The 21,980-nt window shown below is 36.3% G+C and overlaps 1 protein-coding gene across 1 annotated transcript in view; it reads right to left on the bottom strand.

Moving 5' to 3' along the window:
* EDIL3 (EGF like repeats and discoidin domains 3) overlaps nucleotides 1-21,980 on the bottom strand; it is a gene marked incomplete in the record, with an annotated part of 336,704 nt that overhangs the window by 44,688 nt on the left and 270,036 nt on the right.

Below are 21,980 nucleotides of genomic sequence, written 5' to 3'. Positions count from 1 at the left end.
TATAAATCCAGATGCTTGTGCAGTTCTTGGTGGTGTGAAGGAAATGCTTCAACTTAGGAAAATGACTGGTCAGGAGCTCATGATTGGCTTGCAATGATCAAGGTGGTCATACCAATATCAATCAAGTTCTGAAAGCTTGCAGCCTAAAAAACTGTAATCATGGACATTTAAGTACACATTCCCAAGAAGTACAAAAGCATCAGGCTTTTCTACAGCCCCTAAAAGTGGAGTACAAAAATAAAAAAATGTGAGCAGGCAGGTTCTTTATTGGACAAAGGACAGGTGATATCCCTTCTGCTCAAACCCACGTACTTGCCTGTTTGCAATTTATTTTGCATGTTCTGCTTAGTGTATGATGCCAACATAACTGGCTGGTTGAATGAATGATACTCCCATGTGCATGTGCAGGAGTTAAAGTCATTGCGTTCTGGCCAATAAGGCTGCTGAAGATCCCGAACCAGAAAAATGTTCTCAGTTGCAACAAATTGTGGCGTGTGAAAAAATTTTCAAACAGGCAGGTAAGTTTATATTATTCCAGAAGAGACATACCCTTCTGCAGTAATTACCCTGGCTGCTAGAAATTTTATTTTAGATTTCAAGTAGAATAAAAATGTTAAAGTTGCATTTTTCTTAATGACTATAGCTATTGAGGTGAATAAGGGTTTGTTTTAAAAGGCTTTTACTTCCTATTCAGAATATGTAATGTACTTTAGTGTACAAAGTTGGGAACTTTTTAATTTAAAAGCTAAATCCCAACCATTCCTTGACTTTTACTCAGTAATAGAGCCCTCTAATGAGCTAAAGTAATTTAGTTATTTTATATTTTTATACTAGCAATAGAAGCTCCAGTTACCAATAAAATTTTGCCTAATTTCTTGGCAAATAGGCTACAAGCACTATCAAGCTAATTCCTCCACATCCTGCACTGTTCCTGGCTTTCCCTTCCTATGTATTAGCTCCTAAAGGTGTTGTAATCATGTGTGGGCAGTAGTTAAAGTGGACTGCATGCTAGTAGCTAATTATAGGGTTTGAGGACAGCCCTCTTTCTAAGTAGTGTGGTGCCTGTTTGGGAACTCCAATAGGCATTGTGGAGGTATTCACTGAAAAGACATGGCTACAGAAAAATTACAATGGTAAGTAATAATGTTTTCAAAAATAGATGCAAACATGGAGAAATGCTTGAGTTCAGCTTTAATTAAAAAAAAAATATACTTAAGAATGTCTACATTAGTCATTAACTACTATAATTTAAGATTCTTACTGTTCTACAAAAAAACAAATCTCTTGAAAGGGAACCCATCATACAACCCTCCAATCCAGTGCTACCCAACCAGGGTTTCGTGAAACCAATGATTTTTTTGGCCATCTGTAAGGGTGTCCACATATATATCTTGATCTCTGGATAAAGTATCCTAGATAGGGTTCACTGAAGACCTGAAACGTATTTCAAGGGTCCCCCCATGGTTTTAAGGTTGATAAACATTGATCTGATCACTACTCTTTTTAATAATAAAGTACCATTTTTTGGATCTGCCATTCAGTACTTTAAGCTGGTATATGCTCCCGCTGTAAGAAACCTATATTGAGAAGAATATGTAGACTTGCATTGTCAACCTCCTTTTAAATGCTAGTTGCCTGGTTGTCATGCTGATTCTTGGACTTTAGTCATTTTTGGTACACGGATAGAAACAAAACATGCAGCCACTAAATGCAAAATTATGGACTGTGTAGTTGGCAAGGGTCAGTGACTTTGGGAAAACAAAAAGGTATTATTATTATTATTATTATTAAACAGGATTTATATAGCGCCAACATATTACGCAGCCATACATGCCTCAATAGCTTTTTCTTGAAAAACATTTTCAAGAAGTGTCCAGCATTTGCAACTTTAGCATTCCACCACAGGTTTCCCTTACCTATAAGAACACTGACACCGAACACTGTACTGATTCTGCATGTTTAGGCTAAGTTTGTACTAGCAGAAATGTACAATGGTGTTCACCCCTTCCAAGCACCTACTATCAAACACAAGGTGCCCAAAAGCACAGTAGCTTAAAAGGTGGTAACAACTTTGTATTTTCAGGTGTTTGCAAATGTCTCTGCAGATGTTTGCAAGCATTTGCTTAGCAGTGAGGTGTTTTTTTAATCACAGTTGCAAATGGCTATGATTCAGATGTATGGGGGTAAACTACCCCTGGACATAGCACCCAAAACACCACTGCAATACTGCTACCTCCTACATCCTGTCAAAAAAAGATAATGAATACACCTATTCAGTCCAATGTTATTATTCTTTGCAAGCAGTTTTGAGCGGTAAAACCACTCAAAACTACTTATCTGGACTTAATTTTTTTAATCATGTAAAGCGTTATAAACATCAGATATAACAACTGGCACTATTAAAAGGACATGACCTCAATTATTTTGGTAAGCAATATGCCAGTGCAATTTATTTCCATAGGTCAAAACTTTGCTGTTGATTCCGTCTGTTAGCATGTATTGCCGTCATCAGAAAGAAATGCTAATGTTTCCAGCCTCTAATCCATCTTCTCGCTATTGTCATCAGTATACAGCTGCACTGCTAGTTAAGGTGTTAAACGATACAGAAGTGTATTGCTCTATTTTCCCCCTCTGAATTCAATTTATTAGAATCTTTTATCTATAACCTTCCCTACTGTTCATGACTTAGCAATATCATTTCCAAAGATTAAAATGTTGTACGGATATGATAAAAGTCACAGTGACAGCATTTGATTTATTGCACATATGTTAAGTGTTTATACTACGCAGTAGATACAATTGCAATCACACCACATCCCAAGGTTGCTTTATCACTGGCAAACAGTAGCCATAAATCAATGTAAATGTTTACAATAAAAAAGAGAAACATGGGCATAATCAACGTATCAGAGAAATACAGATTGCACATATAAACTTTAATTATATGCAGATGCAGAGGAAAACAACATTTCCTTAGTCAGTCATTCTGCTCTAGGATGGGTCAGTTTCAGATGACTTGTGACTAAATGGTGACTCCCTGCGGAGTACCAGGGAAGTAACGTGTTTTCATAGTGGAAAAAGTGAATCTGCCGTTCTAATGTTAAAGATAAACATGAGACGGCATGCAGCCACAGTAGGCTATTCATTGAAAAATTAGCTCAAATTGCAAATTCCGCAAAGCTGAAAGTTACATTCAGAATATGTATTTGTAAGACATAATGCAGTATATTAGGGCTGAGTTACACAGAGAATCTTGTTTTACACAAGAAAAAAGCCTTAAATGTTCATTTTATTTATCCAATCCTATGAAAACCATTTGTACATGATTGGGTAGTCCATTATAAAGATTTAAACATGGATAATTTACCTGAATATTCAATATTACCTGAATATTTTTTTTCCTAACATCCTTAAAGCAGAGCTAAACCGGGCCAAATCACCTGTCTGCGTTCTAGCACCGGCATCTTCCTTCTCTTCCAGATGATCTTTTCCATCTTGATTGTTCCGGGGTGGCGTAACTCCAGCTTAGGCACACAGGAGTTCATTTGTCCTGGCACACACAAAGGAAGCTGGTTTTCTTGGCAAGCAAAGCTTTTTGCCAGAAATCGGTAATGATCAGGCAGGTAAGACACATTAATGTAGAAGAGAGGTCACCTGTCCCTTTCTGCAATATTTTCCTACCTGATCATACAAACCTAAAAGTGAAACATTAGTTTCACTTTAATAGGACAGCCTCGTGATGTCAAAATATGCAATATGGTAAAACTAAACGTCAGACACATATAAAAGACAAGCATTAAAACAATAATTATTCATTATCAAATAAAAAATATAAAAATATTTTCTGTGCAAGAAGTGTAAGTATCTGAATTGTAATTGGTATCAGCATCTTACAATCTTTTATACAGTATTCAGAGTAGGAAAGGAAGGGCCAAGACTAGAAGCTAATTAGGTAGGTGCAGGTGCTGCATGTAAGTGTGCTGCCCAGGATCATGCTGTGAGGAGACAAAAGCAAGTAAGTAGGGACATTTCATAAGTCTGAGCTGCTCTATCACAGTCCAGTTGGCCAAGTAAAACACAACCCTTTTATGCATATTATCTGTAGACCTGTTCTAACTTGTCATGGTTTATTTGGCTAAATATTGCACTGGGGACCAATTTTTGTTGACTTTTTTTAAGCCTATTTAAACTAAAAAAGGTATGCTGATTTTGAAAGTGCAGTTTGTTTCCTTCTATCATGTCAGTTTTTTTCTCTACCGCTTATATTAATGTGATTACTCTAGCGTGGATTTGTATAGGCTATTCATTTACACGCAAGACAGTGTGGTCAGAGGTTGTGCGCTGCTCTAAGTAGTGAATTAGCAAAATGTATTTTTCTACTTACACACGTATGTCCTTTCTTTCAGATCATGTCTGGCTCTGCTGTTTCTCATGGTAAGTGCCTAAACAACCCTGATTCATTTTGTTATATCTGTGGCAGTTTCACCATTCCCAGTCAAAGGGCAAACATCAACACATTTGTAGAGCAAGCCTATTTGGCATATTTCAAAGATAAGTCTTGGGCCCCTCACAAGATGTGCAAACAGTGTGTCGAGGGTTTACGGATGTGGACAAAGGGAGCACGTGATAAGATGCCATTCGGTATACCTATGGTTTGGCGAGAGCCAGGAGATCATTTCAGTGACTGTTACTTTTGTATAGTGAAAACTTCAGGATATAACAAGAAAAATAAATGTACCATAAGAGTATCCTAGTCTACCATCGGCTATACGCCCAGTGGCTCGTTCAGATGAAATCCTAGTGCCGGTTTTCACCACACTACCTTCTCCTTGAAGAACATGATTATGGTGATGAACTAGGTGACAACAATTATGAAGAGTTTGAAATTGAAGAGGACTTTGAGGGATTTGATCAGCATGAGTTGAGTGATTTGGCAAGTGATTTGGGACTTTCTCTGGTTCGAAAGTACAATAAATTTGTTACTTTTTTAAGTAAATTTTTCTCATGCAGTCTTGATGCTAGTAGTTCCGAAGAAGGCTCCAGAACTCCTAGCATCAAGACTGCGTGAGAAAAACTTACTTGAAAAAGGAACAAAGGTATCGTACTTTCAAACCAGAGATATTGCATTTTTGCAGTGCATTAGAACTGACAGAGGCTTTGTGTATTGCCATAATATACCTGGTTTAATGGAGGATTGAGAATTCCAATCTATAACTCAACTGAATGGCAACTATTCGATAGCTCAAAGTGGAGCTTAAAGTGTGTCCTCCTTCACAATGGCAATATATTTGGGTCAGTCCCAATTGGCCATTCAGTTTCTGCAGACCTAAAGAGAGTCATTGAGTTGTTGCAATATCACCAACACAATTGGGTCATCTGTGTTGAGCTTAAAATGGTATGCTTCCTTCTTGGTCAGCAACACGGCTACACCAAGTATTCTTGTTATCTGTGCATATGTGACAGCAGAGCTCGTGAGAGGCATTGGTTGAAAGGAATTGGCCTCCATGATCTGCCCTAAAACCAGGTGATCCAACATTCTACATGAGCCACTTATTGATAGAAGAATATTATATTCCCGCCTCTGCATGTGAAACTGGCTCTGATTAAGCAGTTTGTTAAAGCTTTGCCAACTGAAGGAGACTGTTTCAAGTACCTCATTTTGGCATTTCCTAGCCTGTCATTTGAAGAAATAAAGGCCGGTGTGTTTGATGGTCCACAGATTCGGCATCTCATCAAAGATGAACATTTCATCAGGACAATGTCAAAAGTCAAAAAGAATGCTTGGTTATCATTCAAAGCCATTGTCAAGGACTTTCTTGGAAACACATAAGCAAAAAATTACACAGAAATTGTCCAGAAACTCTTGGAGATCTACAAAACGCTTGGTTACAATTTGAGCATCAAGGTGCATTTTCTGCATAGCCATCTTTCTAACTTCACGGAAAACCTTGGTGCAGTCAGTGATGAGCAAGGTGAACGATTCCACCAAGATTTGAAGGTCATAGAAGGACAGTATCAGGGTAGATGGGATGTATATATGATGGCTGACCATTATTAGAGCATCCAGCGGGATTGTCTTAACACTGAACACTCCAGGAAAAGCTATAAGCGTACATTTTTACCCTTACCCAATTAATTTTCAAATGTTTTACTGTAAAAAATGTCTAAGAGTTACAATAAATCCATTGTATGAACACATGGAATTTAAATAAACAGTGCATTCAAGTTAATATTTCAATATTTTTTTTTGTATATAAAATTTGTATGTTTTTTGACAAAAATGGAGGGTACCCTGTATAGTAAAGACTGGATGTGATAGCAAAAAACAGAGTTCATTTCTGGATTCACCACCCAAAAATTAGTAAAAAACAAGTTTAAGATCTAACTCAACAATAAATGTGTTCCCCAGAGTTATAGGTTATCCCAGGACTTCTCTAATTTAAACCTTGATCAGTAGTTGTCCCTTCCCTTTATAGATTGCTTTCCTACAATTATGCTATCTATAGACACCACATGAGGCTGTTATGTGTGACTGAGTTTCCCCTGGATGTTTTTTTGTGTTGTGACACCCTTTTCCACCAACAGTGAGTATATGTCCATACTTGGAAGCAGAGAAGGTTTGAATTTGTTGCAAATTTTTGTATGTTTATGGTCCATAAGAATAAACATTTGACCCTGATCCAGCTAGGATTTACATCTATGAGAGATAACCTGTTGATGTGCCTAGCCAGACCAACTCCTATGGAGTAATGGGTCACCCAGAGAGAATTCTGGAGTGTGGAAAGGCCCAATGAAGACTGAAACAGAGGGAACAGCTGGAACAGTTGTAACAGGTAGAGATAAAGAACCCAGTGGAAGCCCCATTACCTAGGCAATGAAAAGACATAAAAGAAGTAGTAGTAATAGGAGCCCTAAATGAATGCTTCATCCCCAAGCAGAGGACTAAATATATATCTGTACTTTGGACAGATGGCCATGTCGAAGATTAGCAAGCTAAATGGTCAGCTCCATACAAAACTATTTTGAATGGTATAGGTAAATATATATATTTTTTTGTTTGTTTAATTTGTGTCTAATACACAAAATCATTTTGTAAAATTAAGCACATATAGATTAATTGATCACAATTTACTTATGGGAAGGGGGGGGGGGGGGACTGCCCAACTAAAGGAAGAACACAGGAGGCAGACAGCACCGCTAATAGATGCAAACCAGTGGCAAAGTCTGTAAAATATGTGTTTTAGAAAATTGTAGGCAGTGCATTATGGTGCCAATTATATTGAAAAGTAGACTTTGGTCTTGCATGCGCATTAAGTTTTTAGTGTAGTAATTTTGTCTGCAACCTATTCTGTTAAAAAAAAAAGAGAACACAGGCACTTTGGTGTAAGTTTCATTTTATATCTTCTACAAAGAAAATCTATTGCTGCTTTTTGTACTCATTTCCATGTTCATGGCAGTGTCATTGGAACAAGGTATGACTGAAAATAAAGTTACAGATATCCTCCTTGTCTGTGTTCAGATGCACTCTAATGATAGTCATCAGCTTGTTATGTGTCAAACTAATAATCATGAACATGATGGAAAGAGCTCTGTGGCTTATCGACATCAGAGCAGCAACTATCAAGCATAGAATAAATGAGACAATGAATTCACAATGTCATATGATAACTATGCTTGTTAATGCATATAGATATGCTGGTGGCTTAAAGCACATCTACACCCAAAATAATTGTTTCTAATACAGCGTACCAGTTCTTAGATAAAGTAGCTGCAATCATTTTTTTAAGTCTTCTTTTTCCTTTTTTTTAACCTTGTAGTCTAGCTACGCCTACTCCTCTACTGTATGTGGCCACAAAGGCTGCCTTATGCACAATACACAGAGACGTAAAGGAGGAGATCTTAAATATGACCATTTTGGTGAATACTAGAGGCAGTAGAAAATTAGTAGTTTTTAAGTAGGGCTCAACTTTTCTAGGCCAATGAATCAGTTTTATGTTGAATGGATGTCAACAGTCCCATGTTAAATAGATGTGTTTGGAATATGGGAAACCTAATTATCATTGTGCTTGAAGTGCTATTTAACTTTAATTCATTGAGTCAAATAATTTGGAACCAAAAAGTATTTTTAAGCCACCTGTAAAAGCACTTTGTAAATGTAATCTTGCGGCATACAGAATATTGACAGTAGTTAGTGGTTCAAAGTGATTTCATTGTCCTGCAATTCTATGTTTTGCTATCCTTCAATTTATTTACAACACTGTGCTTATGTCACTAATCCTTTATATATAAAAAAAATTTATTCGATTTCCATTATGACTCAATTACTTATGTCCTTTTGTCACCGTGGCCCATTTCAAAACAATGACAAAGAGAAAAAAAAAATTTAAGAGCTGAGCCGGAGCATGTCAACAAGTAAATCATCACTCTCTCTCTACATCTGTCTGCTGCTGAGAATGGTTTTCAGCACTATCAATTGACATGTGGTGATTCATCTACCACAAATCTTCCAACTGTTATTATTTTACAATGGCAAAAAACAAATTACACCAAAATAAATCCAACTCCTTGCAAAAGTTGAACCCCAAAAGTTGGACATTCAAACTGAGGAAAAAGCACGTAGGTTATAGGTTAAGTTATTTAGTGGAGGATGGGGAGTTTCCACACTTTAGGACCCCTAGGCAACAGTTTTATCCGTGTACTGTTATCATTGCTAAGTGATCTACACTCTACTTTAGTAGGCCAGGTAGTCATAGGAGAAACCTGGGCCCCACACATCAATCTCTGACTTACCAATGCCACCATTCCAATACATACTGTAAGTATAGCACATGATCCCTCTAATAACACCACTGATTCTTGTCCATTGTACAAGCATGGCAGTGTCACCTGCCACTTACTGTGGTGCAGGTCGTTACTGAAAACATTGTTTGATGTTACTGCACTTGTACCAATAAAGTTTTTTTATAGGAAAAAGAAGGATTTGTGGTTGTGATTCCTGTACTACCGTTTAGGATTCCAACCAGAAATTAATAATAGTATATGGTCCATATTGCAACAGCAATATCCCAGCTAAGGTTCCTGTGCCATTTGTTACCATGGATAGGACATTATTCTTTCCACTGATACCAAGGATGGGGCAAGAATACTCCTATTAATACCAACAATGGAGCATGATTCCTCCCACTGACACCAAAAATTATGTAATATTTTGCACATACAATGGGCACTGTTACTCTGACACATTCAATGGGGTAATATTTCCTTTAATGACATCTACACCAATAACAGGTAATTATTTTTTTTTTCACAAATACCAAGGACAGGGCAATATTTCTCCCAATGAAAACTACTACTATAATGAACTGCTGTTGCTCCCATTGAAAGGATGGGGATATTTTTTACTTTTAGTGCATCCAGGGAATCTTCCTGTTGAACAAGAATGCCAAGGAAATGTATTTACTTTCACTAATGCTGATACATTCTTCATTCTACTAACCGCTAATGCTGTGTGCACAACTGACACTGTGACATTGTTTACCCCCACTGTCCATATTCTGGCAAAATCATAATATTGTCCATAATCTAACATCTGGGACAACAGTAAATTGGCCTTTTTCAAGAAGTCTGGGACTCCATGATATAAAGTATAGGCAACCGTTTGATTGGTTTTATTGGGAACACACTGGAATTAAAAGATCAAAATATATAAAAAATGATAAATTCTAATATTCAGAACAAGTATTAAACAGATTGTTTCCAACCATGTAACAATGAAGGGCAATCATTCATCTGCAGTAATGAAACATATAGAAACTAAACTAGACAAGCTTGTATCAAACTCCTACATAAATATTATGCTATGACAATATACAGCCTATTGTCTTGTTTAACAATCAAGCATTAGGGATAATCTGTTGGAAAAAAAAAATTGTTTTTAACTTTCCATTTCATTTATTGTTGACCGCGTACTGTGATTTAGTTTTCTTAGAAAGCTAAACATATTCAACATTTGCATACTAGTAAATAGAACAATGATCATCCTTTGGGATTATGGTTACATTTTTAAGCGTGTATTAGGATTTGATTTCTGGGCATTGTTTTTATGGCAGAGAACAATTTGAATGATAGAAATCAGGATTATATATTTTTTACAATTATTTCTTGTGCAGTAAACAAGAATTCTGTAATGTGTATTTAAATATCTGAAATAGTTGTGCTGCACCTACAAAATACATGAATATGTAAAAGGTGTTTATTAGGGTAACTAAAAAAGCAAGGGAGTCCAATGAGCTCAGCACTAGTTTACTCAGGAATTCTGTGCTCTGTTTCATTACCTTCCTCACTCACTGACCAGTTAGAAATAAGATGAAAACCAGTGTATCTTCTATGCCAAAATGAAGTATAATACCACCATATCTGAGGAATACCAGCACAGAAATTGGCCCCATCCCCCAAACAATGAAATTGGATTCCCACTGGTCACATCCAAAATAAGTGATTAGTGGCAAAGAACACCTTCACTAATTCCCTATAAGTAGATTGATTAATTGCACAGATTGACAATCAATGTGGACAATTGCTCTTCGCAAATCCCACTCATTATTGATTTCTGTTTGCAGAAAGACACATTTTACAAACTTGGCACTGGTTTTAATTAAACAAGCTTTGAAAGTTTTCTGAATGTTATGTTACTGCTAACTGTTCTAGTCTGAATGAATGCATCCCTGATATGGCACAATATATAGCATTCCTCAATCTTCTCCAGTGATCAAACTGCAGAATTGTAGCTTTGTAACAAGTCACAAGGAAGGAAGTTGCCAAGCTTACTATATTCTATATATAATATACCTGTACATTCTCTGTACAATCACAAATGAATTAACCAAAACAATGTAATATGAAGACAAATCTAAGCTGTTAAAATAGGCATCACAGTGATAGATGTGGATGGTAACCCTGAATGATGGCTGATCATTTTCCTTAAGGAATTAAGGGTTTATCAGGAAGAATACTTTAATCCCTGTGAGTGGTAAGGATGAACGAGAATGCCTCTGACATTCTCGCAAACATTTTCTCGAATTTCCGATGGGTCCGGAAAATTTCTGGTAACTGATTTTGCCGACTCATCAGAAGATCGAGGAAATCATTACAGGAGTAGTACCGCGGCTGCATTCATGAATGCTGCCGTGGGAATCCTCCTGTGCGCAATCCCTGGGCATTAGAGGTTAAATAGGAACTTGCTAAAAAGCATGGAGACTTACAGAAAAAAAAATCATCTTATACATTGATCAAAACACTTGTTTCCATACACCAGTGATATCACTAGTCTCAAGCATCTTAAACATCAAGTGCTCCTTTTATTACTATATAAAAACATCATAAACTTGTAAGGCCTGCAGTGCCATGATTCTTTTTCTGACAGTGCTGTTAAACAGAGGTTTAGCTGCCGCTTAAACCTACAAGTATGTAGACTCTTGAAAGCTTGTCCTCAAAAATAACTACTGGTGGAAATAAAAAAGTATTTCCTATAGCACTCAACCTTGTTGCAAATGCACTTCTACAGCTACATTCAGATTAGGCATGTCATACTTATAATGTGGTTTATGTAATTGTAAGGTGGGGGAGGTTGATTGTAATAAAAGTGCACATATTGAAATCTTGCTTCTGGGTTTCCGAAATAGAATGGAAAGAATGCATCACCGATACCAGGCATAGCCAGGGTGGTCCCCTTTTTTTCTGTAGTAGGAAAAATCAATACAGTGTGCTCACATACTGATGGGAAAAGGAATGGTACAGTAGTGCAGTGGTTTGCATTTTGACCTTGCCGTAATAGGGTTCAAAGTTCAAATTTTGCAAAGAGTTTGTATGTTCTTCCTTTGTTTTGGATGGTTCCCTCCCATGACCTAAAAACCAACTGGTAGGTTAATTGGCTTCTCCACAATATTGGCCTTAGATGGCGTTCAGGACTTTTTACTATAAATGTGATAGAGACATTAGATTGGGAGCTCTTCAATGCAATAATTAGCTATATAAATTTAAACAGTGCAAAAAGACACAAAATGAACATTTAATAAAAACAAATTCCTCTTTCCTTCTAGCCGCTAGTACTGCAAAACATGTAAGACTGGCTGCAGGAGCCTGATTGTCTCAAATTGCTGGTCCCCTTTACTTAATTGGATGCTAGAGAATATGGGACGAATTAGGAGTCCCTTTTTGTAGAAACAGCATTTGATAGTATATTTCACTCGGAATTTAGCAGGTAATAGGCACTGGGGTACGTTTTTCTATTAACAAACATATTGTCTGGAGCTTAGCAAAAGCTTTATTTGAAAAAGTTGTTCCCTTTTCATATGCAGATCGGCTTCTCTCCCAATATGTGGAGTGCCTATCTCATAAAAATTCATTGCCTTATTCTGGCTCTTTGCAGATATAAAACAAGCATCTCTTGTACTTGCATGCTTCAACTACTAGGCTTGTGTAACTATTGGTAAACATCTATTAAATTCAATTTAAACCGTAGGTAGAAAAGCCACAAAGAGCCATTTGACAAAATTAGTTCTTTTATGAGAACAAATAAGCATGCATTCGACAATGGCTTACATTTTGCACTTTTTGCCTTTTCATTCTGTTCGCTCATACAAACGGACACATACACACACAAAAAAGCAAATTAGATTAACAATGGAGGACAGACAGAAATTAGAACACAACAAACACAAAACAGACACAATTTGGGAAGAGCTATATGCTAATGCAAAACAATCTCACTTTTCCAGTTGCTGGTTGGAAACTATTTTACCAGCAGTACTTTTAACGATGAAGCAACCTATTTTCTTGTTATGTCATCAATGGTTGTACAGTTTTCTCATGATGTGACTTTTTATTATTATTAAGCAGGATGTATATAGTGCACAACACTTTACATTAAAAAAGGCAGATACTTTTATAAATTACAACACTGTCTGAGAATTCCACAATCACTGTATATATTAGCGGGTACAGATGGGTAAGTCATTTTTACAAATCACAATGTGGGATGTAAGTAAATTGGTAAACCTATACTTAACCCATATATTTTTTTTAATTCAAAATTCCCTACCTTTTTTTTTCATTTAGCTAACTGTATAGAAACAAAACATGTTTTTTTATGTATATTTTAGGCCGATCAAAATAAATGCAGATTTACTTTAGTTATGAGAAATAGATATTTTTGATGAATAAGCACTAACTGCATATAAGCTTTGGACCGAGGTGTCTGATGAGTGATGGGACACAGCTTATGAATCATTAAGCTGTTCAAAAAGCAGGCTGCTTCATCAAAGAACCAACAGTCTTCAACACTTGGAAAAAAATCATCACCTTCTTCCTTTTAGTTCAAAAGTGGAAAGCCAAACATAGACCTGTTTTATCCGTATTTACAGCAGCTTGTCTATTCTTAGTTATTTTTGGTTTCTAAACTCCTCACAAATTGCCCAGCAACATTTAAATTGCTGTGCAAATAAGGCAATTCTTGCTAATCTGGATAAGTCCAGAAATTTTCTAGTGAATAAAGGTTTATTGTGAAAAGGAAAGAATTCTTTTTCTGAACAAAGTTTTTCAGAAGAGAGGAAAATCACTGTAAAAAATGGACTTGTGTTTGGAAATGGAACAGAATTAGGAAAAGTATTCATATTGGGAAAAATAATTAAGGATTAGTGAACTAAAACAGGAGCAAACAGAATCATCTGCTAAAAAGCAACCTGTACGCTGTTAAAAAAAAAAAAGAAAAAAAAAGCTAATTTAGGTTGTCACTGCCACTGTGCTTCTGGTGGCTACTACATGTGATCATGCTTAGATTGCATTATTAAAACATATATCATGTTAGTGAGTTGGAAAAATTTTATATCTACTTGAATGTATTGAAGTCGTTTCTGCCCAACCTGTGGCCTGGAGGCTGTTAGTGGTCATTAAGCATTTAATTGTAGTACAGTACCTTGACATAATGCAAAATTTAAAAATAAACCAATTGATTAACTACAAAAATATACTCCTTATACTGGTCTGTTTTGATGCTTCCTCAGACCAGTATAAGGAGTGTATTTTTGTAGTTAATCATTTGGTTTATTTTTAAATTTTTCATGATGTCAAGGTTAAGTGGGTTATGGGGTAAATGGGAGGACCCCCCTTTGGGACTTTCATCAATTGTACGTTAAATCTGTGTTTCCCAACCAGGGGACTGTGAAACCCTAGGGCCAAGGGTGTAGGATGCATTCTTCCTACTGATTACCATAATAATGTACTGTGGGTTGTGGATATATTAATTATAGTAGGGGTCTCCTAAAGACCTTAAAGTTATTTCAAGAGGTTCCCCTGGTAAAAAGGTCAAGAAACAGGTTGGTAAATTGAATAGTCCAGGTACCATATATTCGCAAAAACAAAATATAATGAAAAATCATCCCTGGCGAGATAATCCTGACTTACATAAGGATGGGCAAAAAATCTTATTGTTTATTGGTCATTGGTGACATACAAAGTGTTACCGTAATACATGAAAGTTATATATTGTCCATACCAAGCTTGGTGGCAAGTGCGATGTAGTAATACATCGTATTGAGAAATAGAAATAGTGCTAGCTACTGTCCAATGTGCCAGTAAAGGGCTTTAAGAAAACAACCGGCTAAGGAGTCATATTTAGACACCCAGTTCCATCAGGAGGGGAATGACGGAGGTGTTACAAATCACTGGGAGGTCCGACTCCTACCGCAATGTTTCATCGTGTCCATCTTTTACCTGTTTTTATATTTTGTTTTTAAACTTGATCTTCTAAATGGGTTCTTGCTAGGAGAAAAAATAAATTTTTTAGTGGGCTGTAGGGGACCGAAATGAAAGTGTCAACTAATAAATATCCTGTAATAGCAGTGATTTCTAGCAGTCTCTTTTACTCTGTCTTCAGGTTTTAACTTTCTCATGAGCATAATCCTCAAGGCTCCTAAATACCTTATAGCATGATTGCAGTCTCTAAACTGTCTTCTTATATGAAATTTTTAGCATTACATTCATTAAATATCAGGCCCCCAACGCTTTATGAACAGGCTTCAGGCAACAACATGCAAAATATTATGCTATTAGACTTCATACACGCCTCCAAGAATGGAAGGCAACCCTGCAGCTGAAATCATGGACTATCCTAACATTGTGAGTTCCATATAAGTTGTCTTAATTTAGTGTAATCAGTTATTGGTTATCGACCAAAGATTCATGGGTGGTGTTTGTCTCTTATATCTAAAGTGTTCAGACTATAACTGAAATTTAGTGCACTCTGGCCTCATCATCATTACAAGTGGAAGCATGGATATTTTGTACATTTCATGAGGAATTTAGACATTTTCTTACATGAGAGTATTACAGAGAAAAAATAAACATGTTTCCCATGTTTTTATAATCAAAAAATGGATATTGCATAGTATGTGGAAATAAATGTGTTTGCAATGAGGTTTAACCTTTTAAAAATGTGAAAAAAGCCAACATTTCACCTTCTGCATTCTTATTACAACTCGGGACTGATACATTTACTCACACATTTAAACTTGACAATTGACAGCAGAGGTATATGTGGGTGAGACATAAGATGCCTGAAAAAAAAACTGCCAACATGTTGTCTTATATAGTACTAACACGGCAAAATCAGCCAAATCCTCCACATTGTATCAGCTGGCAAATGTGTGCCAGGAGACTGCTTGTGTATCTAATTGTATATGCATGAGTGTTATTGTGTAGGTAGTATGAAAGATCCTGTCAACCATTTTGTATTTTATTCTGTATTAAAGGGGCAATGCATACAAAGTAAGCAAGTGAAGTTTGTGTGGATAATGTTAAGTCACAAGTTCTCCAACCCCAGCATGAACCATTACAATCCCAATTTTAAAGCCCAACCCCTACCAAAACATTTACGTTCATATGTGTTAGGTTTTGCTAATCGTGGGAAAAAAATACTGCTGTCAAGTTTTTATTATCTTGTTTAAAATATTTTTATCTCCTTATATGCCAATGACAGAGGTGCAAGCAATGAGATGAGTGGTTGTCACCAATACAGAATGACCGAGTTATTAAAACCTGGCATTTTTTGCAGGTAAATGGAGACTTTGCAACTAAAATTAAGACCAGTTTGAATGGAAGCTGCTTATTAACTTTTCAAAGAGTAGGTATACACAGATTTAAGGCCAACTTTTAATCTGTTGTGGCACCCCAACACATGCAAGCCTTATGGCATTTTAAAGGTCATCATTACAAACTGCACTGTAAAGTATTATGGTTCATTGAGCTGTGTTGGAAGTGATGAAAACTGAAATGACTTGGATGTAAGGATACCTGTGACTCCTTAAGCAGACTACAAACATCACTATTTGTTAAGACAGATGTAGACCCTAAAACAACCATAAAATATTTGCTGAGCAGAGACAATGATAGATCTTCCATGAGTGGGTGTCTGGGGACCCTTAACTTAGTTTGACCACCTTGTGGGGTCTAGGATAACAACCTCATGCCTGGGACAAAGATGAACTTTGTGACCTCTTGACTTCTCTAATGATGGGCCAACAATGTGATTTGCTCTGGACTTGCAGATGGGTGCGGTTCAAGAAGAGAAAACCTTGGCTTGTGTGGCTAGACTTGAGACCTAGACCCCTTCCTTCTCCCATCCCTTTCCTATGTACACTACCCCTTCTTCTTTCCCTGTAAATATTTGTAATATATGTAATAATTTTTAAATAAACCTTTCCCTTTTATAGGATTTATCAGTCCTTCTTTGAAACTAAGAAACTTCAAATAGAGCACGTTCTACATGCTGCATTCGGGAAAAAGTGCATTTTTTTCTGTATGGGGTTGATGGCATCTCATTTAAATGAACAGATTACTTTAACACAAAGCATGAATGCCAAAGAACATCTTCAGGCTTGTCAAACATAACTTCATTTCACCTATATAATACATTTTTAATAAAATAGTTCAGTTTTAGTTTTAAATCTTTGCCAAGGATACCTACCTGTAATCGCTCCATTGTATTTTCCTAACAAAACATTACGATAGAACCTTCCTGTTACATCTTTAAAATACATCTGTTTTATTCAGTGGACATAATTTGAAGCCTAGCTCCAGTCAAATATTTTTCCATACTATAGGGCATGGTGTATGACGTAAGGCGTAAGTGCCGTATGACTCTTATTGCTGTCTGTACCTCAATTGGGAAGATTACTTTACTTTCTGATGGTCACCAGAAAAAAAGAAAAAAAAAATGGAAATCCAAATAGGAACGCCGACCAAAATAAAAACAAAATAAAGGTTCTTTTCGAATTCCAGTGTGCCCAAAAAAGTCTTGGCTGAAGATTGAATTGTAATCATGCTGACCTAATGACAGTACAGCTTTTGGCTACTAAAGACCAATCATAATTTTGGTGTTTTGCAGTTGTATGCTGCTATCAAGGCAGCCTCAGAGTTCACAAACAGGTCACCATATTGCAGAAGGAAAGCTAAGACTCCATAATGCTCCAAGCAGTCGAAAATAGTACAGACACTCGGTATTTTAACTAGTTGAAAGTATTTTTTTTCCTTTAAGGCTGGAATATGTCTTTAATAACAGTGTTTTTCTCTTAAAAAAGAAAAAACGCCATGAAAACTGAATAGGCATTGATACAGCCACAATGAGATTATTTAAAAATTATGTATGTGTAGATCCTTCTACATTACAATACTATTTTTGTTGCTAAAGCCAACATTATTAAACAATGGAACTTAATTCTTCCCCAGAGGATGCTTTTCTACTACATGTTATTTCTGTGTTAGTAAATCTCCAGGATTTATATTGCTCAGTGCATCGCAGGCTGAACAATATCCCTGCTCTATACTTTATATAGCCTTTTCTGTCATTTTATGTGGTTACAGAGGGAGTCATGTGGGAAATGCACAATGCAAAGAAAGAGTGGAGAATGAAGAATATTTTAACACCAGGAAAATAGAGTAAATGAGCTACAAATCACAAGCTTAAATAAATCCCTTGTAGCCTTATAAAAATATAAAAGGCTTATGCTAGCATAACTATCTTTCCTTATTAAACACAGCATACGCAGAAGTAGTTACAAACAACTGATATCATAAAAAGTTGTATAAGTAACGTAGCTGTACAGTTCTATATATTTCTGGTCTCAAACTATGCAGCAGAAACAAGTATAGTGTGCCTATATATAGATGTGATCATAAAACGAATGATGAGGATATGAAGATGTATCTGCGGAGCAAAGTGCCTCAAGGTTATTATGTACAGCAAGTACTTACAGAGCTACTGATTGAAAAAACTTTTCAATGTCCTTAAAAGTTGGTCAAGAGAAAAAGCGATGAGGTTAGATAAAGTTCACATGGATGTAAAATATCTAACTTTGATTTAGGAAAGGGGCCAACATGGTAAAACAGAAGGATACAAAAAAGTTACTGTAAAAGCTGCTAGATTTCAGTTGCCCAAGACGAACATTTGAGATCATTGTAGGCAACAGTCCAACATCTGAGCAGGTACCCCCAATCGTTGTGGTAGATTACTGAGCGACCGACATGTAACAACCCTTGTTGTTCCCTTTTGGAGAGGAGACAGCAGAAGGCTTCCTACTTGTCCTCCCCCTTCAATCTGCATAGAAAAGCCAGTGCTGTCCAACTCTATACAGTGCTCGTTTCTTCCTACTATCACCAGAAATTAATAATAATAATCGTTTCCAGTGCCATTTATATTATTATTATTATTATTAATAAACAGGATTTATATAGTGGCAACATATTACACAGCGCTGTACATTAAATAGGGTTTGCAAATGACAGACAATGACACAGAAGGAGAAGACCTTCCAATCTAGGAGGAGAAGGACCCGCTGGAGCCGACCATGTCCCCCGTACAAATCCCAGGTTCATGGAAGTGGGCGGGTTGTGTCCCTAAACACAATCTACCCACTCTCCCATGCCAGGCCCAGATCTGTGATGGGAGAGTGGGTGGGGTTCTGGCATCATGACGTCAGCATGGGGGGGTTTCTCCCCCTTTGAGTGACACCCAGCTCCCCACGCATGCGTGGTCTGGAGCTGGTAATTTTAGTGATATATATATCATTTACAAAAACATTTTAAAAAATACTTATCAAGTAAAATATCAAGTAAAATGTTTTCTGTAAAGGACAAGTTTCTCAAAAGGAGAAAGCATACAACAGACTGTCATTCTCTAATAATACCAAACCTATGCAATGTTTTTATATATTTATTTTTTACAGTATAAAGTCGGATCTACTTGAGAAATCTAATTTCTGGTATCCAAATATGGTTTCTCATAACAGAAGCAGATTGCAGTCATAACTTAAAGAACAGGAAATTGCTAAAAGTAACACAAGAGGTTTGATTTATTAAAGTTCTCTAAAGACTGGAGAGTACAGATTATCATGAGAGAAACTGGGAGATAAGCAAACTTGGAAATGATCTGGTCCAGGAATTAAAACATTTGCCAATTAATAGTAGGCGCTTTTAGGAATTTAATTGGATCACTCAGGTTCTCTCATGATAGTACATCTTCACCATTCATAGAAAGTTTTAATAAATCAGGATTGATGTGGTTGATTTACTTTGAATGTTCACATTGCAATAGAGTTTTCTTTATCCTAGCGAATAAGATGAAGCTGTGATTACTTCAATCATCCAATCACGTACAAGCAAAAATTCTTTCAATTTCTTCAATTTCAATTTCAATTTCTTCAATTTCTTTTAACTGTCCTTGCATATAAGTTAATTTTCATCACATCATCATGTAAGTTTTTACTACATTTAGGTAAAAACATACATTGAAACTGAACAGGTGTTAGTTCTTTAACACTGAGCAAGAATTCTGTTACAAGAGATATCATGTGGCAAAATGCCTATAGTTTTAGCCACATGAAGGGAGAATAAAGCAGCATTTTTTCTTGTAAAGTAAGAATTTCAGCCTTTCTGTTGCTCTTTATTGATTGATCCCAGCAAGACTTTTGACATAACTTTAAAGTAGAACTGTCATAAGATAAATATGGGGGCTGCTACATCTGACATCTTTCTAAACCAAAAAAAAAAAAATATATATATGTTTTTCTGCTATTTCCATTTAAGTAACTGGCCTTGAAAAAGTATGCTTATCAGGAAAGTTAAAAGTCATTTTGACATATTTTTTGGGGGTCTGTAACCAGCATTGAAAAAAGGGGCCAGTGTTAGCTGCCTCCATGTTTCTCTTGATTCACACCATTTTCCTAGAAGTACCTTATATTTCTTGATTGTTCACTATACAAATAAACTTCAACATGTATGCCTTCAAAAAGGGAAATTGAAGCTGTAAGTGTAATAAGCTGTTATTAGCATCAAGAATTTGGCCAGTGTCCTGCATACCTGGCTGGACTTGACTTTTATTAATTCATGTGTGTTTTCTTACTCCTGATCTTTCCACATCCACTTGTGATTTACCTTTTACTGACTAACATGGCAAGTTGTGTCTCCAAGTTCCTTTGTACAAACATACCCCATCAGCCCCTGCCTGTTAGGGCAGTTAGGCTTTTACCCTTCTAACTATTCATGATTTCTGAACTAGACTGAGCTGGCATTTGATCCTGTCAATTGAACTTGCTTCCTGTATTCCAGGTCCATGATTAGCATTCTTCTTGGTTTTCCAAATAAACCAGTCTAGTTGGAGAACTCTAGTACAATTGCATACTAAGAGGTGTTGTTCATGTGTCATGTGCAACATCAAAAATGACGAAGAATAGAGAATTCTAGAGCTTTGGTTTATTTCTAAACCCACACACCAGTCCCTAACATGTTTTCACAAACCCCTGTGGAAATGTAACATGTTTTGCCTAATACCCATGGCCTTTAACCACCATTCCTTTGTCTCTTGAATTGGTATATATGCTCCATAAGTCTACATATTATGTCTGCTATATCCTATATTCACCAGAAAGCACTTTTGAATGTCTGTGATACTAGATTCACTTTAAAACTAAGGACCAATGTCAGGACATTCTCTTTTAACTGGCAATGTGCTTCCAATGGGATTTCTTTAGTAGCACTCTCGCTGTGAAATGGTTTAGAAATGGCATTTCAGCAAACCTTAGTCGTGAAGTTAGGATGCTGGCAAAGAAGTAAAACTACCTTTGGTGAACATAAAATGGTTTTCTTGTGAATAAGGGTATTATAAGGTCGTTTATAGTATTTTATCTTTAGAATTGATATTAATATTTAGAGCACTGAGCCCTGGGGCACCCTTTTAGAGACCCAAAGCGAGAGAAAAAAATGGAGCTGAATATTGTAGGAAAATTATTTTTTCTTTTGTTTTCTTTGAATTGCCTAAGTTAGGGTTTACGAATTTCTGTTCTCCGACGATAGTTGTATTAGTTCTTTCCATTTTTTTTGCACACGTGTTATCCTAAAATAAAATGAAATATAGACAAACTATATTTAGTGCCTATTTAGATGAATGCAGCATTGTAGCATCCTATGTGTTGTATTAAGCAGCCTATTCACATAAATGAGCTGACTAACCCAACAAACCACACCAAAAGAATTGCATTTCACATACACTATACAGATTTGTGTTGTAGTGCATTGCATTCATTGCAATGTACGTGTGCTAAGAGGGTGTGTTGGGGTAATATTAGGAAATAATGGCATTGTATGGCAGAAACACATGGTATGTACATTATCATGTGATATGGTAATGCTTGTTTAATTGTGCATGTTGCTGCAGTGTATAGATATAAATGAGCACTTTAAATAATTGTTCTAGGTACACTAGGAGCTAAGATCCCTAAATAAATTAATCTCAGATGACAAATCATCTTTTAAAGTTATAATAAGCGCATGGTATGTGAATATTTCAGATACACTTCACAAAATTGAACATATTGAGACATCTATGATCATTTGAAATAAATGAGACTCAAACTAAACCTCGATTGATATAG

Source organism: Pyxicephalus adspersus, chromosome 6 (genome assembly GCF_032062135.1).
Source record: "Pyxicephalus adspersus chromosome 6, UCB_Pads_2.0, whole genome shotgun sequence".
Classification (NCBI taxonomy): domain Eukaryota; kingdom Metazoa; phylum Chordata; class Amphibia; order Anura; family Pyxicephalidae; genus Pyxicephalus; species Pyxicephalus adspersus.
Note: the sequence above shows the minus strand (reverse complement) of the source record. Positions and strands in the feature narration are given on the sequence as shown.